Raw genomic sequence first — 23,177 nt, 5'->3', positions numbered from 1 at the left:
CTCTGGCTGCCCTTAGCATTTTTTCCTTCATTTCAACTTTGGTGAATCTGATAATTATGTGTCTTGGAGTTGCTCTTCTCGAGGAGTATCTTTGTGGCATTCTCTGTATTTCCTGAATCTGAATGTTGGCCTGCCTTGCTAGGTTGGGGAAGTTCTTCTGGGTAATGTCCTGAAGAGTGTTTTCCAACTTGGTTCCATTCTCCCTGTCACTTTCAGGTACACCAATCAGACATAGATTTGGTCTTTTCACATAGTCCCATATTTCTTGGAGGTTTTGTTCATTTCTTTTTACTCTTTTTTCTCTAAACATTTCATTCATTTGATCTTCAATCACTAATATCCTTTCTTCCTCTTGATCGAATCGGCTACTGAAGCTTCTGCATGCATCATGTAGTTCTCATGCCATGGTTTTCAGCTCCATCAGGTCATTTAAGGTCTTCTCTATGCTGTTTATTCTAGTTAGCCATTTGTCTAATATTTTTTCAAGGTTTTTAGCTTCTTTGCGATGGGTTCGAACGTCCTCCTTTAGCTCGGAGAAGTTTGTTATTACCGATCGTCTGAAGCTTTCTTCTCTTAACTCGTCAGTCATTCTCTGTTCAGCTTTGTTCCATTGCTGGCGAGGAGCTGCATTCCTTTTGAGGGGAAGAGATGCTCTGATTTTTAGAATTTCCAGCTTTTCTGCTCTGGTTTCTCACCATCTTTGTGGTTTTATCTACCTTTGGTCTTTGATGATGGTGACGTACAGATGGGGTTTTGGTGTGGATGTCCTTTCTGTTTGTTAGTTTTCCTTCTAACAGTCAGGACCCTTAGCTGCAGGTCTGTTGGAGTTTGCTGGAGGTCCACTCCAGACCCTGTTTGCCTGGGTATCACCAGCAGAGGCTGCAGGACAGCAAATATTGCAGAACGGCAAATGTTGCTGCCTGATTCTTCCTCTGGAAGTTTCGTCTCAGAGGGGCACCCTGCTGTATGAGGTGTCAGTCGGCCCCTACTGGGAGGTGCCTCCCAGTTAGGCTACTCAGGGTTCAGGGACCCACTTGAGGAGGCAGTCTGTCCATTCTCCAGTTCTCAAACTCTGTGCTGGGAGAACCACTAGGGATGTTTAAGTCTGCAGAAGTTCCTGCTGCCTTTTGTTCAGCTATGCCCGGCCCCCAGAGGTGGAGTCTATAGAGGCAGGCAGGCCTCCTTGAGCTGCAATGGGCTCCACCCAGTTCAAGCTTTCTGGCCGCTTCGTTTACCTACTCAAGCCTCAGCAATGGTGGACGCCCCTCCCCCAGCCTTGCTGCCACCTTGCAGTTCGATCTCAGACTGCTGTGGTAGCAGTGAGTGAGGCTCCATGGTCGTGGGACCCTCTGAGCCAGGCATGGGATATAATCTCCTGGTGTGCCATTTGCTAAGACTGTTGGAAAAGCGCATTATTCGGGTGGAAGTGTCCTGATTTTCCAGATACTGTTTGTCAGGGCTTCTCTTGGCTAGGAAAGGGAATTCCCTGACCCTTTGTGCTTCTCAGGTGAGGTGATGCCCTGCCCTGCTTCGGCTCGTGCTCCATGGGCTGCACCCAGTATCCGACAAGCCCCAGTGATATGAACCTGGTACCTCAGTTGGAAATGGAGAAATCACCCGTCTCGTGAGCCGTAGACTGGAGCTGTTCCTATTCGGCCATCTTGGAACCTCTTCCTATTTAACTTAGGTTTTAAGGTTGAACTGACTTTTCCTACCAACTAGATAGTCAATTGACAACATTAGTTCTGGGATATAATGTGCCCATAGAAATACTTTTGACCAGTAGCTTCCTTGATATTAAGGCATTTCTGAAACCAAGCATTTGTGTCTATGAACAATAAAATCAGGTCTTCAGTTGCTGACCTGGTTTCTATTGTTTACTTTCTTGTCAAGGGCTTCTCCTCCTCAAAGTTATTTTAAAGCCTGATCTTACAACAATAAATTCAGTTTCACCTGTGAATTGGTAGGCTACTTTTAAAGGAAAATGTTTTTCTAAAAAAAGAAGAGTGATAACATAAAATACATACCTTTGACTATTTTAGGTGACTGGAACCATTACTAATAATCAGTTTCATTCAGCAAAAAAACTGTTCTTTCAGGTAATATATAAAACCTTTTGTTCATCCTTAGTATAAGGCCAATCGGTAGGAAGAAATCCTATTGTAAATTACATTCTTAGTGTTACTTATTATTTTATGTGTTTAAAGTAGGCAAAGGATGCTTGGTCAAATGGATGGATTTTGCCACTTTTTTTTTTTGAGATGGAGTCTTGCTCTGTCACCAGGTTGGAGTGCAGTGGCAAGATCTCAGCTCACTGCAACCTCCGCTTCCAGGGTTCAAGTGATTCCCCTCCTCAGCCTCCCAGGTAGTTGGGACTACAGTTGCGAACCACCACACCTGGCTAATTTTTTGTATTTTTGTAGAGATGGGGTTTCACCATGTTGGCCAGGATGGACTTGATCTCCTGACCTCGTGATCTGCCTGCCTTGGGCTCCCAAAGTGCTGGGATTACAGGTGTGAGCCACTGCGCCCAGCATGCCACCTATTTTAATTAGCAGAAAAGAGTGTCATGCTATTAAGGAATCAAGTATTTATAAATGAGACATTTCAATACTGGAGAAAAGTTTATTTTCTTGAATATGGTAACTATGTTCTTTACAGTCTTACTGTAATATATATTTTTTTACTCAGCAAATACTTTTCCTTAAATATTGCAAAGGTAAATTGTGGAAGAGTCCTCCATATTCACATTCTGAACAAATGGAGTTTGAAATGAAGAGTTTTAATTGTTTGTGCAGAGCCATTATTAGCATTTTGGGTAATCAGAGCTTTTTTTTTCACCTAATATATTCTTTCTTATATGTCTGTTTTACTTGCTTTCAAGTATGTTTTTGTTATTGTACAAACCAACCTTAATGACCTCAGGTGCTAATATGACACTGAGTTTTATAAGTAGTGAAATAATCATTGATTATGGGATTTTGTTATTGTTTGCTTGTTTTTTTTTAATTCTTTTAGCTCAAGAAAAAGCAAGCATTTTAAAATACTAAAGCTTGGCAATCTTGTCTTGTCTAACCTCCTGGAATAGAGACTTAGCATTCTCTAATACTCTCAGAGTACAGAATCTTTCTCATAGGAATTGTGTCATATATTAAGTGAGACAGTTGGTAATTGAGTTATATTCTTTATTATAGAAAAGCAGGATCTTCCTGAGCTGGAATTCCTCTCTAACTGTACATTAAAATCCTTTTGAGCTTATAGTAATATTTTACAAGTCTCTATTTGAGGCTAAATTTTATTTTTGGGTCATTGGAAACCTCGACAGCTCGAATGTTTATGCAGTATCATGGTGTCCAGTGAAAATTTACTACACCTGTTTTAGAGTTCACCAAACAGGACAAATAAGAGATATAAAGAGATTTATTATAAGGTATTGGCTCATACAATCATGATGGCCAAGGAATCCCACAATCTGCTGTCTGTAAGGTAGAGACCCAGGAAGGCTGGTGGTATAGTTTGAAGGCCTGAGAGCCAGAGAGCCAATGGCTTAGCATCCAGTCTGAGTCTAAAGGCCTGGGAACCAGGGATGGCAATGGCAGAAGGAAGATGCCCCAGCTAAATAATCACACAGAGAGAGCAAATCCTCCCTTCTTCCACCTTTTTTTTTATGCTTAGGCCCCCAACAGATTGGATGGTGCCCACCCACTTTGGTGAGGGTGGGTATTCTCTATTCAGTCTATGAATTCAAATGCTAATCTCTTGTGGAAACACTCTCAGACACCCTCAGAAATAATGTTTTACCAGATATCCGGATATCCCATTTTCCAGTCAAGTTGACATATAAAATTAATTATCGTACTTTCCAAGCATCCCAATATTAATTCTAGGGATAAATAATACACTTAGGACAGAGGTGTGAGTCAGTCCATTGATAATACCCAGATCTTATTCTGTATGCCTAAAATGATGCTAAGTACAAGAAGGCAATACCAAGTAAAAATAGGAAACTCTTTGCCCTGTAATTAGAAAAACAAAGTAAATTCATAAGTCAATTAGGAAGCCATAAATCATAGTAATCTTATATGACATTGAATTTAAAACTAGAAGAGTGCTTAATCAAATGCAAAATGATTCTCTGGCTAAAGGTGTGGGGGAAGGGGAGGCGATTGTGGGTGGAAGATGTTGAGTAGGCTCAATGAGCAGCCTTGATAGCAGAAGAGTTGGAAGGGTGTAAGAGAAGGTAAGGGCTTATAGGCTGGATGATTGAGCAGGAGAATACAGTAAAGAGATTGTTCAGATTGGCTAAAAGTGGAATGCTAAGCAACATATTCAGCCAGATAAAATGGGGCCAAATCTTGGAGGCCAAGGAATGCTGCTGCCACTTCTATAATCATCGTTGTCCTGCAGCAGTTCATTTGGGGTCCTCCATCAAGCAGCAGTAGTGAGAATGGTGGTGGCAGAAGTGATGCTGGTGGTTTTAGTAACGGCCAGCAATTACTGAGCTCTTATGATGTGCCAGGGTCTTGTACTTCATGTGGATTATTGTATTTTAAGACATTATTATCTATTTTGCAGCCAAGAAAAGGAGGCATAGAAGAGATTCATAACTAACCAGAGGACACAGAGCTAGTATGGGTATAGCTAGTATGTTGAGCCCGGGCAATTTTACACCATATTCCGTATTTCTAAACACATCCCTGTATTACCACTGGAGAGTAAGTAGCTACAGAGAGCAGCAGTTCCAATGCATCATCCTACATTTTAGGAGGGATGTTGGTGACTAGAGTCCATCCAGAGAAGGATAATTGGGAAAATAAAGAGTCCTTGAATCTCTGTGAATGGAAATAGAGATGTCAAAAAGATAATCCGGTTTGTGAGAGAAAGTGGTAAATTGAGCTTTAGATTCCCCCCTTTTTCTCCTCTTCCCCAGGCACAGTGGGCTGAGTCCCCTCACCATTGTATATCAGAGATTGAAGAATTATGTACAAATGTTTAAATGGATTACAAGATTATTCCAGGTAGATGGAACTATTTTTATCAGTGACAAAAGAGTTCCTAAGAGTTGTCATTCACTGACCTTTTTTGAATGAGCCATCATTTGCTTTTATATTCTACTAAAGCAATCCTTGAAGATCAAGTACAGAGAAAACAAAATCAGAGTATTTATCAGTTTCTGCAGTTTTGATTTTCCACTAAACATATGAGATCCTTTAGAGACTTCATGAAGTGGAACAAGAGGAAGGGAAGTGGTGTATAGTTAGTATCAGTGTCAGTCCTGTTATTGGTCAGGACCTAAACAACAGAAATGCAATATTTCTTCTGCTCTAGAATCCTAGCTATAGTAAGATACCTCACTGTTTTAATAATGGTGTTTTAGGAGCAAAACCCACTTCAGTAAAGGGAGATATTCATTCTAAGGGGGATTCTGATGTCAAAAATCTTAAAATGTCTAAAAGCTTTTTATTTTAAAATAGCGGAAATAAGAAGTAAGTTCTGCTCTGATCTTTACAGAATCTTGTAGAGCAGGGGGTAAGAGAAAACTGGGCAAATATTAACAAAGGCAGCATGATGTGTGAGTATTTGGGGTCCAAGAAGTGAGGGAGGCATGAGGAAGATAGACTCAAATGCCAGGCATAGAAAGAGCCTAAATGAAGTTGGTGGATGTTGGGAGGAGGGAATTATAGTGTCTAGACTTTGAGTACTCATATCAGGTTAGCCCTGTCATGGAAACATTACAAACATGCATTTTATGGAAATGCATAAAATTATTCCTAGGTGTATTAGTCCATTCTCATGCTGCTAGGAAGGAACACCTGAGACTCAGTAATTTATAAAGATAAGAGTTTAAATTGACTCACAGTTCCGCATGGCCAGGGAGTCCTTAGGAAACTTACAATCATGGCGGAAGGCACCTCTTCACAGGGTGGTGGGAGAGAGAATGCAAGCACGGGAAATGCCAGACACTTACAAAGCCATCAGATCTCGTGAGACTCACTCAGTGTCACAAGAACAGCATGGGGGAACCGCCCCCATGATCCAGTTACATCCACCTGGTCCCAACCTTGACACGTGGGCATTATTACAGTGCAAGGTGAGATTTGGGTGGGGACACAGAGCCAAACCACATCACTGCACCTATTAACCATCCACAAACAAGACCAAATCAACCCTGGCAGCCTGGTCCAAAAAAACCTACCTTCTTCAGCCTAATAAATTTGTCTCCAAAGACCCTGACCACATAATTCTACCTTGCATTCTCAGGTCCAGAAGCTTCCACCTAATGTGATGGGTGTCCTCACAACCTTCTGAGTATTGACCATCTCTCTTGGTGTAGCTGAAGATGCTTATTAAGTGTAAATGATACAGATGCTCTATCCGTCAGTTGCCCACCCTTTAGTAAGATGCACAGACAATAAAAAGTCCACAGTTACCTCCCTATAGGCATTATCTTAGTAAATGGTGAAGTAGCTATTAAACTGGAACTTTATGGTTTATAAGATGTTCTTAGTTGAGCTATGCCTTTGAAATCTCTTTCTCATTCTCAACATCAAGTTCACCACTAGATTATAAAATTAGCAAAGGCAAAGACTATGACTTTCTGGTCACAGATTTCCTTTGTCTCCACATCTCAACACAGTTGTACACATATTGTAAGATCTTAGTAAAATTGTGTTGAATGTTCTTTTTTTTTTTTTTTTTTTTTTTGAGATGGAGTCTCACTCTGTCACCAGGCCGGAGTGCAGTGGCGCGATCTTGGCTCACTGCAACCTCCACTTCCCGGGTTCAAGCGATTCTCCTGCCTCAGCCTCCAGAGTAGCTGGGGCTACAGGCGCACACCACCATGCCCAGCTAATTTTTTTTGTATTTTTAGTAGAGACAGAGTTTCACCATGTTGGCCAGGATGGTCTCGATCTCTTGACCTTGTGATCCACCTGCCTCAGCCTCCTTAAGTGCTGGGATTACAGGCATGAGCCACTGTGCCCAGCCTGAATGTTCTTTTTTTAAACTTCCCTGTCATACTATATTGCTCATCAGAGCTATTTAGGGTGAAAGAAAAACCTCAAGTTTTGAAGCTTAGTCTCTGAGACTCAGGTACGGCTGACAGCCATTCAGTTCTGTTCTGCATTTACTTGCCTCATTTGAGTAAACTTCTTCCTGCCTTGAAGGACTGTACTATATACATGTGGACTGATGACTGTGCAAATCTTCTTTGCTTTTATTCAAAGAATTTAAAACATTTCCCATCAAAATATCCTGCTCCTCAACATAACCGAAATAGACTTTAAAAAGCCAATTTTAATTATTTTTCTAGTCCAGTTTATGTCAAGGATGCAATTCGGTTCTCTTGACAGTCTTTATATTCTAATTAAACTCTTCCAATTTGCAATTTTTGTCTTCATTCTTCATTTATTCATAAAAGCCAAACTTGACCTAGATATGTAATAGTAGATGACAAAATGTGGAGTTGCTAAACCCCTTTCTCCCAATGAATACTATTTATCTTTCATTTTTATAGCAGTAAAACATTTATATAAACATACCATAGTGGAATAAAAGCAACAATCTGGTGCTAGTGATCTTCACTGTGATTGACTTCTATTACTTGCCTATACATTTAGTATGTTTGTGCAGAAATGTTTCTCAAGGATTTTCTAACAGGTGATGTTATTGAGGTCCTGAGAGATGAAGAGATGTGTCCAAGGTCCTGTACCTAAAGCAGGGCAGAGCGAAGACTAGAACCCAGGTCTCCCAACTGACTGCTAGTGAAATGTTATGCATCCCTGCTTCTTTGATTGTTTTTTTGCTGAGAGAGGATTGTTTTGGGAAATATAAAAAGGACTCTGTTAGCATGTGTCTAGGGTCATGTTATACTGTAATAGCATATGTGGGGTACTCTGGCAGTGGTAGGACAGTGGGTCTTTAAATGGGTCTTTAAAATGGGTCTTTAATGACAGTGGGTCTTTAAATGTGGTAGATGGGGTATCAGGTTGGATAAGAGTTTGGGTAAGCTGCATGGTCAGATGGGCCCAGATTGAAATTCCTGCTCAGACATTAAGCAGCTATAGGACTATGGGCAAGTTACTAACCTCTGTGATCTCCAATGTCAACACCTGAACTTCTTGTGAGGATGAAATGACCTGATACTTATGATGTGCTTAGCATTACACCTCACACAGACTAACACCCTTAATAAAAAGTTAACTATTCTTAGATATTACATGTTTATCTGAGTTATGGTTATTGAAAAACCCATATGTGCCTGACGGTAAAACTAGGATTACTGCAAGGGGAAAGGAAAAGATGACAGTCATGTTTCTTACTAACTCTCATTGGAACACACAACAAGCACCTTCTTTAGAATTAAGATAAATACACACACACACTCACACACATACACAGTATGCATATGGTGTATGTCTTTGAGTGTGTGTATCTATTTCTTTGTTTTTGCTTTATCATGCTGCCTAATGGAGGATTGGTTTTTGAAATATGAAAAGGACTCCTACATGTGTCTGTAAGTCATGTTGTAGGATAGTTGTGGATTGGATAGTCCCCTTGAGATTCTCCTTGCTCTTCAATATCAAATTAACAGAGAAAGAACATAGTTTTACTTTGTGGTATATGGACTTTTGCAAATCAGTAACAAGAAAATAGTCTATTATTTCCCACACCATCCCACACTCATACTTAATAATACTCATCCTACTACTTCGTTTTTCATTCTTTCCCTTACTTCTCTTGAAGTCAGAGATGAAAATATAATTTGCCAATATACAGCCAAATTTGTTTTTGGAACACATTCTAGATTATCATCTTTCTCACTTACCACCAGTGTGGTATACTGCATTGTTATAAAACAAAATCACAAACAATTTTCAGGTCAGTACATTTTAGTAAAGTCAGTTTATTACGTTGCCTATTTTGTAGATGAGATACCTGACTTGTGACAAATGCTTGGACTTATATTTGATAGTAAGTCACTTCAGACTCAATTCAATTTCATTTTCCTTTTTTCACCCAAGTCCATTTTCCCCATTTTTCTCCTGAATTTAGGATGGCAAGTGTGTACTTTATGCCTTGCAGATAAGTTGGTTTCTGTGTAACCATAATAATAAATCAAGCCAACTGGGTGCTGCTGCCCATATCAAAGCCTACAGCTTCCTAATACATTCCAATTAATTATCTTCATGAAGCAATCAAACCATCCCTGCCTTCCTTGCAGTGTCTTTTCTGTTTCCCTCACCTTTTCTTAAACATCTTAAAGAGAAACATGCCTCTGTGAAATGATTGAATGGTTCAGCAGCTTTTGATTTTCAGCTTCTCATTTAATCATGCAACCTGTCATTCTAAATATTTTTCACCTCACAATTATCCTATTTTCTTTTCCTGCTTGTTTATTGTCCACTCTGTGAATCATGTCAATAACAGTTTTTAAATCATTATAAATCATAATAGTTTGACACTTATTTGGAGAAGCCTTATTTTTGACAAGGAGGAGGAAATTTCATATCATACTGTCATAAATTGGGGGTCAAATCAACATAGATTTCTCTTCTTATTAACATTTCAGACAGAATGCTCCTAATATAAGACTTTAAGAAAACAGTCACTAAGATTTGAGTTTAAATTGTTTCCTCTGGCCTTACTAGCTAATGAAAGCACATTCATAAAAGACCTTCCCAGATACAGGACCATAATTTTTTGTTAATATTATGGTTCATGATTTTAGTTACATTTCTCAGAGCCAGAGTCAGACAATTAGACATTCTGATTCACTGTAGTTTGTAAGCCAATTTCTTATGTACCTTCCTAATGAATAGGCAGAACTGTATCTTGTAAGTTCAAAGGAGTAGAAAATCTATATCAGGAGAGACCGAGATAACATCTGACCTGGTGTTCTAAGTGGGGTGTGATAAGCGTATCTCTTCAGAAAATTACAGACATGATTTAGAGTTATTTTAATTTGTTCCTCTCAATAGGCCATCAACAGAAAGTCAGTTTCTTTGTAAATTTAGCTGATGTAAATAGAATGCCAGCATCCTTTCATCACAGGACTGAGTGCTTGGTGATAGAGGACAGAGATGACTGAGCGTGCTTTTGTAATATCAGGAAGCAAGCAACCTGGAAGTACTCTTAAGTGTCATACCATTGTATTCTGATCCTAACATTGTGTAGACCTTTTTTTTTTTTTTTAAATCCATGACTTGGCATAGAGAGCACACAGCTATTTCAAAGGTTTCACTGAATGCATTTCTTATAACATTCACCTATGTGTCTTTATTCCCGACTAGATAGTTCTCTCTCAATACTTTTTTGTTATCCCTGAGTTCCAGGAGAGGTCCAGGCCGTTTGTGATTATCCCATGAAGAACAGTTAAAGGCAGTGGAAGCCCCACCTCTACAGAGGCAGAGATTAACCAGGGTGGTATGGGCTCCAGTAACAGAGGTTGGAACAGCAGGCAGGATGGCTCACTGGAAGCAGGGCTCAGGGACTTCAAAGATTCTTCCATCTCCAGGGCCCCTGTTCTCCCATGGCTAGGAAGGGAGGAATCTTGTGGTTAGCTTTTGGCACTAACTATATTTATATCAGAGAAAGGAAAAATTTTGGATTTGTCATAGATTTTGTCAGTGAATACTGGCCCCGTCACTTTAGGATTAGGAAGTTGCCTTACTGTTCACCAAAACAGCTTAGTATAATGGTTAAAGCTCTTGTCATTAGATAAACCTGTGTTCAGATCCTTGTCTAGCCATTAATTAGCTGCTGATCTTGGCAAACTACTTCAGCTTTCTGAGCCTCAGTTTTCCTGTCTCTAAAAATAATGGTAATAAAATCATAGCTCATAGGAGTTTGGAAAGGGTCGAATTACTTATATGCCAGGTAAATAGTGAGTAGCAATAATTGCTGACTGCTAATAAGTACTTACCACTTGCCACGTACTGGGCTTAGTGCCTTATTTTAATTATCTCATTTAATCCTGGCACCAACCCTGCAAAGGTAGGTACTAATATTATTATCCCCATTTTAAAGATGAAGAAACTGAGGCCCAAAGAAGTTAGCTAATTCACACAGCTAATAAGTGATAGAGCCAGTGCTTTTGTTGCAGAGATCAGAATCAGAACCTACTGCATGGGTAGAATTTTACAGCTCCTCGAAGTCAGGATCATGTGTTATTTATCTTTGTATCTTATGTCCTCTTTTTGGCCTCAGGAACCAGAACAGTATTTTGTTGTGTCAGATGAGGTCCCCCAGTATAAAGATTAAAGAATAACTTTCAAACAGCTATAGCCTCAACAATGCAATGGAGGGATGCAATGGGCCACCTTGCAAAGGAGGAAGCTCCCTGTCTTTGAAAAGGTTCAAGCTGCGGTGGCTGAACCCTCAGGTCCTGCCTAGCTCTAAGATTTTCTGGTTCATTCATCTCCCCGGCATGCCCACATTACATAAGGTGCCTTTCTCTGCTGGAGGAAAAGGGGAAAGAGTACACATCTGTGGGTTATGTGTTAAATCATTCAGCCTTCACTCTTACAAAGTAAAATCTCCTACTCAGGATCCTACCAACTATTATTGTCTACGTTTTACTAAAGAATCAGATTTTCATTTCCACTCCTATTTTTAGTTTTGAGAAACTAGTTCAGTTCCTTGTTAAAAAGTATTGTAGGCATCGTGTCGCACCATTATTAAGAAATGTATTTTACAATATGAATGTAGTGCTAGGTGAATTTATATGAATTATTCCATGTTTGAGAAGGAACCATTTGGTACTTGTTCTGAATACAATTGTTTAAGGGAAGAAAATTGCAGACATGCAGTTTTGTTCCATCCCATTTCAAAACCCTTGGCCTTGTCTAGGCAGCTAGCAATGATGAGTGCCTTGAAAATGAAATTACTGTGGTACTTTCTAGGTACTCCAGATCTTTAATTATTTCCAATATATTGCCAAATGAAACATTTATGAAAAAGCTTACAGTTTCATCAAGTATCTTGAAAATTTACACTTACGTTGGTGAAACATCAAACAGTACAGTGTATGGTAGTACTATTTTTTTTTCTCTAGACAAGAATTCTCTTTGCTCTTATTTTTCATGACTCATCCTTCCTTAACTCATCTTTCTTATCCTCTGAAACTTTCTTTTCAGAGAATCAAAATAGCTTTCTTCATCTTTTTTTTCTTCACTTCACAAGACCTCCACTTTTGAATGGTAGGAATAAGGTTGGTTTTTCCACAGGAATTGGTTATAAATTCCTTCTCCATGCCGAAGTACACTGGCCTCTAGTGGATACCTGTCTCAGTTGTAGTTCATACTGATCTTGCCTTAATTCACTTATTGTAGCACTAAACCAGATATTTTAATAATTTTCAATAGTCTATATTAAGGAACACAATCAGAACTTTGGAGGGTTTGAAGTAGATTTTATTATGAAATTGATTAAGCTTTATGTGGATAGTCATATACTTAGCAATATATTTAACAAATTTAGATTATCGCCTGCAATTTGTTAAGATGTAATTGTGATGTTAATTCCACAGTACTTTTCATTTAACTCACATTGCACTTGAAGACTTAAGGCATATGTAACAGATCATTATAGAAATCAGCCCAACTTACTCATGTCAGAGAAATAAGATTCTAATAGGATACCAAATTGTCTCATATTCCCTGTACATAGTCCTGATTAAGAAAAAAAAAAAGCTAGCATTTTCCAAAGCAGTATTATTATAGTGGGATTTTTTAAGTATAAAATTTAGGAAAATCATCTGTTAAAAAGTATAAATCTATGTCACTTCTTAGAACTTGCAGTTTAGTATATTTCAGTATGGCAAAGGATTAGTTTCAATTTTCATATGTGGTCATTAAATGGTAAAAGCATATACATTTTATTCAGCAATCTGCCATTAATTTAAATGTGAAAAATATTTTATTGAAAGAGCTACCTAAATTCTTATTCAAAACTCTGCCTATCAGTGAGCCAACAATTCAACCTTGAGTTTATTGATAAGTGACATCTGGTTTTGGTTGTAGGTTGGTTCTGCCTCAGGGTCTCTCATGAGGCTGCAGTCAAGAAGTATGCCAGGTTCACTGTCATCTCAAGACTTGATTGATTGGGGCTAGAGGATCAATCTGCTTCCAAAATGACTCACATGGCAGTTGGTAGGAAGCCTGAGGCCTTGGTTCCTTGCTGGATAGAAGTCTCTTGAGTGTCCGTCCTTATGGCTTGGCAGTTGGCTTGCCCAGAGTGAGTGATCCAAGAGAGAGAACAAATGGGAAGGAGCCCCAATACCCTTCATAACCTGGTCTCAAAAGTCGCACACTGTCATGTGCACCATATTCTGCTCATTAGAATGAATCACTAAGTACAGCCCATGCTCCAGAGGAGGAAGATTAAGCTCTACATCTTGAAGAGAGGAACATTAAGGGATTTGTGGGCATATTTTAAAACTACCATGGAAGGAGATCTTCAAGGGAGGATTTGTCTCATGTTTAAGGAATGTGTTGCATCTGGTGTATATAAAGGACATTTTAGGCTTTGCCAAGGATTTGAGCCAAGTTGGCCAGTAAGGTGACTGAAGGTGTTAGAGTGGAAGAGTATAAGGCAAACCGTATGACACAGTAGATCTGGAGTCACATGAGGGTTTAGGATTATCAAATGTGTGGCTTAGAGGAGTTACCTAATGCCTCTATACTGTATGCCATCTGTAAAATATGGAAAGCAGTTACCTTCCTTATAGGGTCGTGGTGAGATATCAGTAAGTTAAGATAGATAAAATACTTAGGAAGTGCCTAGCATCTAGTAAGTGATTAAGAAGTGTTAGCTACTTCAGCCTTAGCATGATTGCTGTCATGTGTAAATTCATGTTGTATAACTCTTCAATCCTCGTTTTGTAGCCTGAGAAATCCTTGTGTCCTTCTCCAAACTTGCTTGGTTTCTTTTCTCTCTCTGTGTAGCTTTATTCTGCATTCCAACATTCACACATGTAACAGTTTTCCACTCGAATATTTCATTATATGCAGAAATATTTTCAAATTCTGGCCAAGCATGGTGGCTCACACTTGTAATCCCAGTACTTTGGGAGACCTAAGCAGGAGGATCACTTGAGCCCAGGATTTTGGGACCAGCCTAGGCAACATAGCGAGGCTCCATCTCTACCAAAAACTTTTTTAAAAATTAGCTGGGCATGTGGCAGATGCCTGTAGTCACAGCTTCTCAGGCGGCTGAGGTGGGATCACTTGAGCCTGAGAGGTCAAGTCTGCAATGAGCTGTGACTGCGACATTGCACTCCAGCCTGGGCAACAGAGCCAAGATTGCATCTCATAAAGAAAACAGAAATAGAAATTTTCAGATTATTTGAGGGAGTGGGAAAATCCAAAAGTTAGAGAGGGTAGTGATAGTATCAGGAAAGATGCACTGGTTTGGAAAGCATCTTCCGGGATGTTGATACATCTATCTAGTTGTGGGAGATACACAGATTAAGCAGTAAGGACAGATGCTGCTCTCAGATACATTTTGTCTAGTAAGCCTAGTGTTTTTAAAAATCCAGAATTTTGGCTTTTGAAAATAGGAGAGATCTGGGCATAAAAGGCCTACATTCCCATGGCAACAATTGGATAGATAGTGTAGCAACTGCCCCATTTGAAAAGGCATGTCCTTGCTGGTATGTCAGAGTATTTTCTGTTGTCTTAATCTAATACCTCTCTACTCATTTACTTACCTGTCTGGCACTGAGTTTGAAACCACCCCTTCCAATTAAAATTAACACTCTGCAAGTCAGTTAGTCAATATAATCTCCCATAAGAAGTACCCCCAACATCAATGTACTCGATACATCTATAAAAACAGTCATTTGGAACTGTAACATGAAACTGGGATGGAATTCCTGTTCTCAAATCTGCCAAGGCAGAGATTACAGTCTTCTCAACTAGGTGGCAAGAACTTCGGAGTCTAGTTAGATGGCATAGTATGAAAGGGAACTCGTGTAGCAGAAATGGGCATTACAGGAAGCATCACCTACTCAAGACAAACAAAAAAATGGGAGATGCCCTCAGCTAGCCTTGAGCAACACAGAAGACCATCCAGGTTTCCGGAGTAAGAACTTTGACATGATATTCAAAGCAATCATGAAAATAAAAAGGTGGCAGGTCAAGACATTTACAAAAATATTTTTTTCAACCCAAGAAGCTTTTACTTTGATAGGACACAAAATAGACATTAAATAGGTTAAAAACTATTTTTTGGATTTAACATATTGGAAAATACATGTTCATGAGATAAACCCACACTGAGAAACGTGTGATAAGATGGATGAGGTAGGCATCTGCAAACAGGGACATTTGTCCAGACATTTCAGAGAATAAAGGAGAGTTACAGAGCAGGGAAGACAAAAGGAAGCTCTAGCATATCTGGAAAGCAAATGCTTGTCTACGTTGTGGACTTAGGTACTGTGTGCGTATCTGTCTTTACTGGATGCTGCTCAATTCCTAGAAAAGCCATGTGGAATTTGAGAGCTTTAGTTTCCTTCCGCATGGTTTTTCTTGGTTGTTAAGCCATCCTATACGTATTCCCTTTGGGTATATTTTTTGGTTGACTGTTAACAGCTCAATGACACAGTTTATTTGCTTAGTAGAACAGAATAATGTGGCTTTTGAGATAAATGTTTGGTGACTACTTGCAGCTGGGTCATTGGCATTTTATGGAAGTTAAACAACACTTTTTGTTCAAGGTTGCAGACCTACATTTTTAAATACTAACCATCTTCTCGAGTTTGTCTCCATGTTACCCATGTTCCTTCTTTAGACAGACTGGAAGACCACATGGGGATTCAGTCTTATTGAGCCCATCTTTCATCATGCTGAAAATAAGGATTTCAAGTCACCTTCTTAGTGGGCCTTCCTTAGTTTTGTTTGTGGCTAATAAACTGAATGAAGCCGTTTTAGTGCTGAGAAGCTCGTTTTCACCTGACAAGCCATCATCTGTCATTTGTAATGGACAGGACCCAAGATAATAAAGCCTTTAGCTTGTTTTCCTTTTTCTGCCTTTAACTGGGGTGTAGATCCAGACAGCTAATGAGCAACAATTTCAGATTCTTAGGTATTAGCCATGTCCCAAAAAGAGCCAAGGAAAGAAATGTTTGTGATAATACTCATTTAATGGCTTGTGCTGAGAATGTGCAGCTTTATTTGACTTTTATTTTATTGTATAACCCATGACCATGGTTATCTTGTGGAGAGGGGGTAACTGAACAAAATGTTAACCTTCCAGTTCTAGAAGATTGAATGGATTTTCCCAAGAGCAAGCTGGGTTGGTCAAAATGGCACATTATCAGTTAGTCTTAAAAGGAAACAATGGCACACTCATCTCACAGTATATGGAGGAAAGTTTATTTTTAAAATTATTGATAATGACAGTATATGTGGGGTTAAAGGAACCTGGGGCTGGCAGCCTGGGATCGCTTCTGTCCCAATGCTGAAAGAGAGAGAAGGAGGTGACTACTTGACCAGAAGAGAATATCCTGTAATGAAGACTTTTTTGAGATGCTCTGATACCTTCTGTGGAGGAAACAGCCACCCAAGACAATCATGCTGGGAGGGACGGGGGAATAAATGCCCCCAGTTCCCTCTCCTCCTGCCAGGGCTCCCCAGACATCAGATCCAAAAGGAACCCATTAATCCATTCTCTCTAGTCAGCCTCCCAGGGCCAAGAGGAGGTTGCAAAAGAGTGGAGAGGATCTGGAGAGGCCCCTGACAATTCTGCAGCACAGCTAGGTCCCAAATCACGATGTTTTCATAGTCTGTTTAACATGTGCCTCAGAGAATATGATATTCTGGAATCCTTTTGCAAAAGGAGTCTAATAGCTGGAGAACTCTACTAGGTCCATGAAAGGTTAACCATGGATGAGAGAAGGTGTGGCCAATCAATGATTTAGGCACTTTGAGGTAGAAAGCATTTTGTTCAATTCCTTACTTAGCAGGCTGTAGGGAGTGCTCTGCCAATGTAGTTTCTAATTTGCTCCAGACATGGTATACTGACATTTGCTGAACAGCTAAATAAATAGATCTCTGTTCCACACAACAGATAACAGCAAGGTCAGACAGTGATATTAGTAATTTTAGAATATTGTCTACAGCTGAGAATGTTTTTTTGGTGACAGTGACACTTAATACTGCTGGTCAGTGTAGAATGAATTCTACAAGATTCCATTCCTCCTGATATTAAATATTACCAGGCACCAGCCCTGCCCAGGGATTTCGGAGGAGCCCTAATTCAAATGGGGTGTTGATTTTTATAACACATGTTTGAATGTGTAACTTTCTTGCATTATTGTTTATTTGGTTTTCCTCTTAATTTACCTGAATTTAAGTTTGAGATGCTAATGAATTTTTTCAGCAGTGACTGAAAATTCTGAAATTTCAGAATTTAAGATTCTGAGTGTCAGGTTTGGCATTAGAGTCATTTTACTGGAATGAACAAAAGGTGGGGATTTGGGGAAATGAAATGGAAACTTGTTTTTGTAAAGAAATTTGGCAGTAAATTGCCTTTCACAAATATACTAGTGAGATTTGTAATGAATAAAACATGTATGTGTTTTAAAAATGCTTTTACTTAAAATAATTTTAATATAAATTTTAGTCTGTAAGAAATAGCTTATAGATCACTGAAATCATAGCTGGAATCTTATGTTTTTACTCTTTCCAGCCAGATATTTATCCACTAGGGTTTTGATATGAATCTTTGTCAACCCCTTATTTTTCCAGAAAACTAAATGATCAAATAGGTTTATTTGAACAGATGCCTAAAACCTCACAGAATCATTATATTCCACCATCGTTTTACATTAGATTTGTTATTTACAGAAACAGTGGGTTTTGCCATTAACTAAATTTGTCTTCATTTCTCTGTGGTGTGAAGTGTGAATCTGTGTGGTCTTAAGTTTTGGCTCTCTCTGCTTAGCTATTTTTTTTTTCTAATTGATGTTAATCACAAATAAAGGAGAAGAAACCACTCATAGAAATATATTTTTTCCTCTTGCTTGTAGGGACAGTAACCCTGTGGAGACTGATATGTTGCAACAATAGATGGGTAGACATCCTGTTTATAGATTAATAAATGGATCCTTCACCAAGTTGCCAATTTTATGGGTGTTCTCTATATTAACTCTCCAACAAATGATGATGGAGTATACGTATTTACATGCATCAAGATGACATAAGTCTGAGATGATTGAACAAAATATGGCTCAGAAAGAATGTGCCAATAAATATTCTTAATCTGCACCAATGTAGCTCCCATTACAAATAAAATATAGGTATTGCATTATAAGCAATGAGTATCCTGCTTTGAAAGCAATTATCTGTTAAGCTGGAAAGACAGTTTTGTAACCAAATATTTCTGAAGAGTCAATTCTAATAGCTGATTTGTTAAGAGAGAATTATATGACTCTTTTTTTAAGCCTTTTGATGCCCCTTTATGAAATAGTATGACCAAAATCTCTTTGCTCTATTTTTTTTTAGCTTTGAATATCTCTGTGGCCAAATTATACATTATGGTAGTTTTTGCATGATTTATTTTAAACACACAGCACTCAAAAAAGAACGTTGCATTTGCCATTCTAAATGTCCAAGTGGTTTTTGTAATCATGGCAATGGTTCTGATTCTCAGTTCAAAAGGATATGGGAACTATGGCTGTAAAAAAATAGAAACTGTGCTTGTGCTATTCCCCCAAATCTCTGTGCCCTTCAGTCCTTTTAACTCCTTGTCTCCTTTTCCTATTTATAATGCCATTCAATATTTCCATCTTCAGATTTTTCTTCTCCTGAAAATCCTGTTAATACCTGACTTAACCACTACTACCCTGTCTGCTGACAACTACAGAAGCATTTATATGCCACCCTTGGCCTGGCCAGGGCCTTTGTAGTTGCTGTTCTTGCTTGTGAAAGCCTTCTACTTTTGTAGATACTATAACTTTGACCTAAATAATGAAATGATTAGCATCTTTGTAAAGAAGGACCATAGATCTCTGTGCCACCTAACCACAAACATACCAGCTCCTGAACACCTTTTCTGACAGCTCTCTGCAGATCAAATTTCCAACCCATTGACTCTTTTGCAGAAAATAACTAAATTAAGGTGTTATAATTTAGAACACAGATGGTCTGCTAAAGTTCACATGAAGGTAGAATCCAAATTATTTGACCAGAAGATTTTTTCAAGGAGCATTACTTAGGTCTAATACTTCGTACAATATACTTTGGAGAACTTTGATTTAAGGAAACAGATCCTTGTTTTGGGAGGAAGTATGGCTTTATAATTTATATGGTGCAGTATTCACATTAGTTTTTAACCTGTTAAGCTATACCAGTATTCCTAATGGAAGATGTCTTCATTCTATTTAGAGCTGGAAGTCTATATTTAAATTTTTTGCTTTACATATACCTAATCATACATAATTAATATATTCTTGGTGGTTATGCAGGATGTGAATTGGATTTCTTTACTGCCTGATATTTTCTTTGTGAAAGTTATTAAAGGAGGGGCAATGTTGACAGACTAAACCTTTAGTTGTAATTATGTGTAATTATGTGTAAATATGTGTCATGTAACTCCAAAGTTAGGGAAACAAATGTATTATACACTTGCATTGACTCTTTCCTCCACTTCCATGGCAGACATTGTTAACAGTTCAAAGATCTCTGCCATGGAACTAACTAGAATGTGCCCCCATCATCATTCTTCAAGCAGCCACTTACAGAGTTACCATGCCTACCAGTGGCCATTCCACTGCCTGATATCTAAAATCTGTATTGATGATGATGTCTCACCATTAGAATTTTTATGGCCATAATTTCAAAGAATAATAGTGACAATGGTATAAATTTCAGTGTTTCAGACATGGAGAGGAGGAGCTATCAGTCTGCAGAGAGAGTTCTTGTTAGGAACATCTGTTTCAGCTCAGGACAGAGTTTAGTGTTTGAAGGCCAGGCCCCACTCTTGTACCTTCATGACCCCTCCCCAGCCCCATCTAACTAGGAAATGCAAAACCCATGAGCTCTGGACAACTCTTTTATCAGTAAACAGGAAATATCTGTATTGTAAAGAACTAAAACCCATTGGTCCACAAACCTATAAAAGATATCTTACCTCTGATTGATTTTAATTCAGCAGCAAAATTTGAAAGCAAGAAATACTTGGGCACCAGAATACAGGACTCAGAAGCACGTTCTTGAAGCTTGGAAATAGGACCAATATGGAGCTGGAACTCCTGACTCATCTTGGGAGTCTCTGATTATAGAGAGACTGCCAGAGGGAGTGGAACGAACATGGACTTTACAGTAAGACCGACTTAATTTAAATCTTGACAACATTGCCTACTGCTGTGTGATGTTTAAGCTCATTGAGTTTATTTACCAGGGAAAGTTATAATACATAATTTTAGCACCTAGGAAAATTAACACTCAATAAACCTTAATCCTCCATACAGTTTTGCTTATTCTACCAAGGAGTAAATTATAGAATATAAGTAAAGTGAAGAATTTAGGAAGAAGAGAATAGACAGAATAAGGACAGATTAGAGTCTAATTAGACCCATTTCCCTAGGTTCGCCTGACTGCTTTCAGAGGTCAACCTGAATGAAAACTTGACTCTCTATCAAGTTACTGTCCCCAGAGGATCTCTCCATAAGATGTCATTTCCATGCTATCAGTTCAGAGAAGTTGGAATAAAATGGTTGGTTCATCTCAATTGATGAATTTAAAATGCCCAAATCTTGTTTTGTATTAAGGGTGTTGTATAAGACATTTCCTTTTGATTCTGAGATTTTCAGGCAGGATCGTGGACTCACTAAAATTATTTCTTTTTTCCTTGGAAGAAATTAAAAGGGCAGAGTGGGAGGGTATCTTTCGAGGAATGCTGTTTTTCACATGTCAGTTTTAGCTATTTTGGAGGTACATGAGTTGCTTTATTCCAAGGATCCTGGCATTTGAAGTCACACAAAAGAAAATAATTTCAAACTCCAAGAATATACCAAAGGTAGAAAAGTGAGCCTGAGCAGCTTGCCAGAATTTCAGCAGAAGGCAAATCTGGTCCCAATCGAACCAATCTGTTGGTTTATTTGTATTATTACAACAAAGCCCAAGATTGAATTCCTCACCTGAATCACTTCCTTATTGACTGAATCCATTTAGACTCCCCTCTAATTTAGCAGAGTATTTTTTATTAAAGCCAGGCATACAAACATCAATTATCCAAGCTGCATCTCATTTCCTTCACCATTTATTTTCCTTCGTTGGCTGCCAATGGATTAGAAGACATGATTAGAATTCATCAGGAAAATAAAAACAACAAAAAAGAAAAACAGTTTCACAAAAACAGATGCTTAAACAAGAGCAACAACATTCAGAATTAAAATAACCTGTGATTTTTTTTAAAAAGTCCTTATCTTGGCTAATATAAACATGCTTGCTTGATTTTTATCAACCTCGTGCCTGCTGCAGTGGGACTAAATTAGCATTCCTGATTGGAATAGGCACAGACAAAACCTAATAGTTGCACTTACTGTGCTTCAAGTATATGCTACAGTGTTTTTAAATACAATGCAGTACTTAACTATTTGCAATAACCATTGCAAAGTAGCTGGCTTACTGTGAAAGTTTTCTATTTTTTCACTTCCAACCAATGTCAGGGAGGAAAAAAGAACAAAACAGAGACTTTCCTTCTATGAACTTGTTAAAGGTAACAGGTTTTGTTTTAAAGGAATGTTATTAAAGTTGGACTCCTTTATGTAATTGGCCACCACTACTGCCTGGGTACCTTAGTGTTATCAGTGATGGCAAGAAAATAACGCAACAAAGAAAGACAACGTAATGTCTGAAAAGTGTTATCAAAGATATATCAAGTGACATGAAGAAGGAGGGGTGATGGTATACTTGCCATGAATTTGAGGGGAAATGAACCAAATCACATCTGTGTCAGGTTAGCAAACTATGACCTGTGGGCCAAATCTGGCTCACCGCTTGTTGTTGTAAATAAAGTTTTATTGGAATACACCATGCTTATTTACTTATATATTGTTTGTCTATGATTGCTTTCATGCTGCAACAAGGGTAAGTAGTTGTGACAGAGACTGGCTCAAAAAACCTAAAATATATACTGATAGAGCTCTTAAAAGCAAGATGTTGTCGACCCCTGGTGAATGTCAGTGGCTCCTTTATCATTATCCAGCTATTCCTAACTGCCCTGCATGTGCTGTGGTGAAACAGTGTTGGTTTGAACTATAACTGCTTAATAGCTAGGAAACCCTAAATTTTCTGAGACTCAGTTTATCTATAAAATGAAGGTTAAAAATACATTTATAAGCTTATTGTAAATTCATTGTAGATGCTCAATAAATGTTAATTTCCTTCCTGACCTTACTATAGTCTGTGTAGGTGTCTCAAAACCAAAGGCTTCTCAAACTCTTTGTCATGGCGTTTGCTCTGTGAGACTCTGCATGATTTGCGAGGGGGCCCATCTTGTTTCCATCACTCTATTTCTCAGGCCCCAGGGACCTGATACTCCAGATTCTGTTCAGTTTCTCAAATGCACCACACTCTTTTCTGTTCCTCCACCTGTATACATGGTATTCTGTTGTCTTAAGATACTTTTCTCCCTCTCTTAATCTTGATCTACCTGCCCTCTTCCCAACTGCCCTTCAGACTCTAGCTTAAATGTCTCTGCCTATGAGAGGCCCTCCCTCACCACCTAGTGTAATATAGGTCCTGTCCTGCTACTCACATAGGACCTAGCATTTTCCTCCCCTTCGTAACTATTATCGTGGTTTGCAGTTTTAGATATATAGAACCTTTTTGTCTAATTTTAAAATCTTTCTTGCTGGCTTAGCTACTGCCTACAAGCACAGGGCACATAGTAGGCCGTGAAGAATATATATTAAATTAATAACTTTTTATTGAGCAGTCTTGCAATATTTTTATTTCATTAAGGGGAGTCAGGATCATGTTGAATAAAAAGAGCTGAATGTTTTAGACTGACAGCAAACAGGCTGCCTAATTTGGCACAATTTGTTTTTACCTCTGAGTCTTGATTTTCTCATCTGCGAAAGGGGGTTAGGTAATATCTGTCTCACAAGTATATGGCAGAGTTGGTCGTGGTAATGAACACAAAGAGACTAAGCCATCGCTCATTGTAGG

General features: G+C 38.6%; 1 protein-coding gene across 14 annotated transcripts in view; it reads left to right on the top strand.

Moving 5' to 3' along the window:
* Window positions 1-23,177, top strand: part of SUCLG2 (succinate-CoA ligase GDP-forming subunit beta) — a 426,327-nt gene that overhangs the window by 231,432 nt on the left and 171,718 nt on the right. For 3 of the 14 annotated variants that reach the window (XR_010155641.1, XR_010155640.1, XR_010155639.1), the window contains exon 10: window positions 20,155-20,324. The exons of the other annotated variants lie outside the window; for them this stretch is intronic. The gene's annotated coding sequence lies outside the window, so the exon portion shown is untranslated. The remainder of the gene's footprint in view (window positions 1-20,154; window positions 20,325-23,177) is intronic. 14 annotated transcript variants of the gene reach the window in all.

Source organism: Pan troglodytes, chromosome 2, assembly GCF_028858775.2.
Source record: "Pan troglodytes isolate AG18354 chromosome 2, NHGRI_mPanTro3-v2.0_pri, whole genome shotgun sequence".
Classification (NCBI taxonomy): Eukaryota; Metazoa; Chordata; class Mammalia; order Primates; family Hominidae; genus Pan; species Pan troglodytes.
The sequence above is the reverse complement of the archived record's forward strand: the minus strand, read 5'-3'. Positions and strand labels throughout refer to the sequence as shown.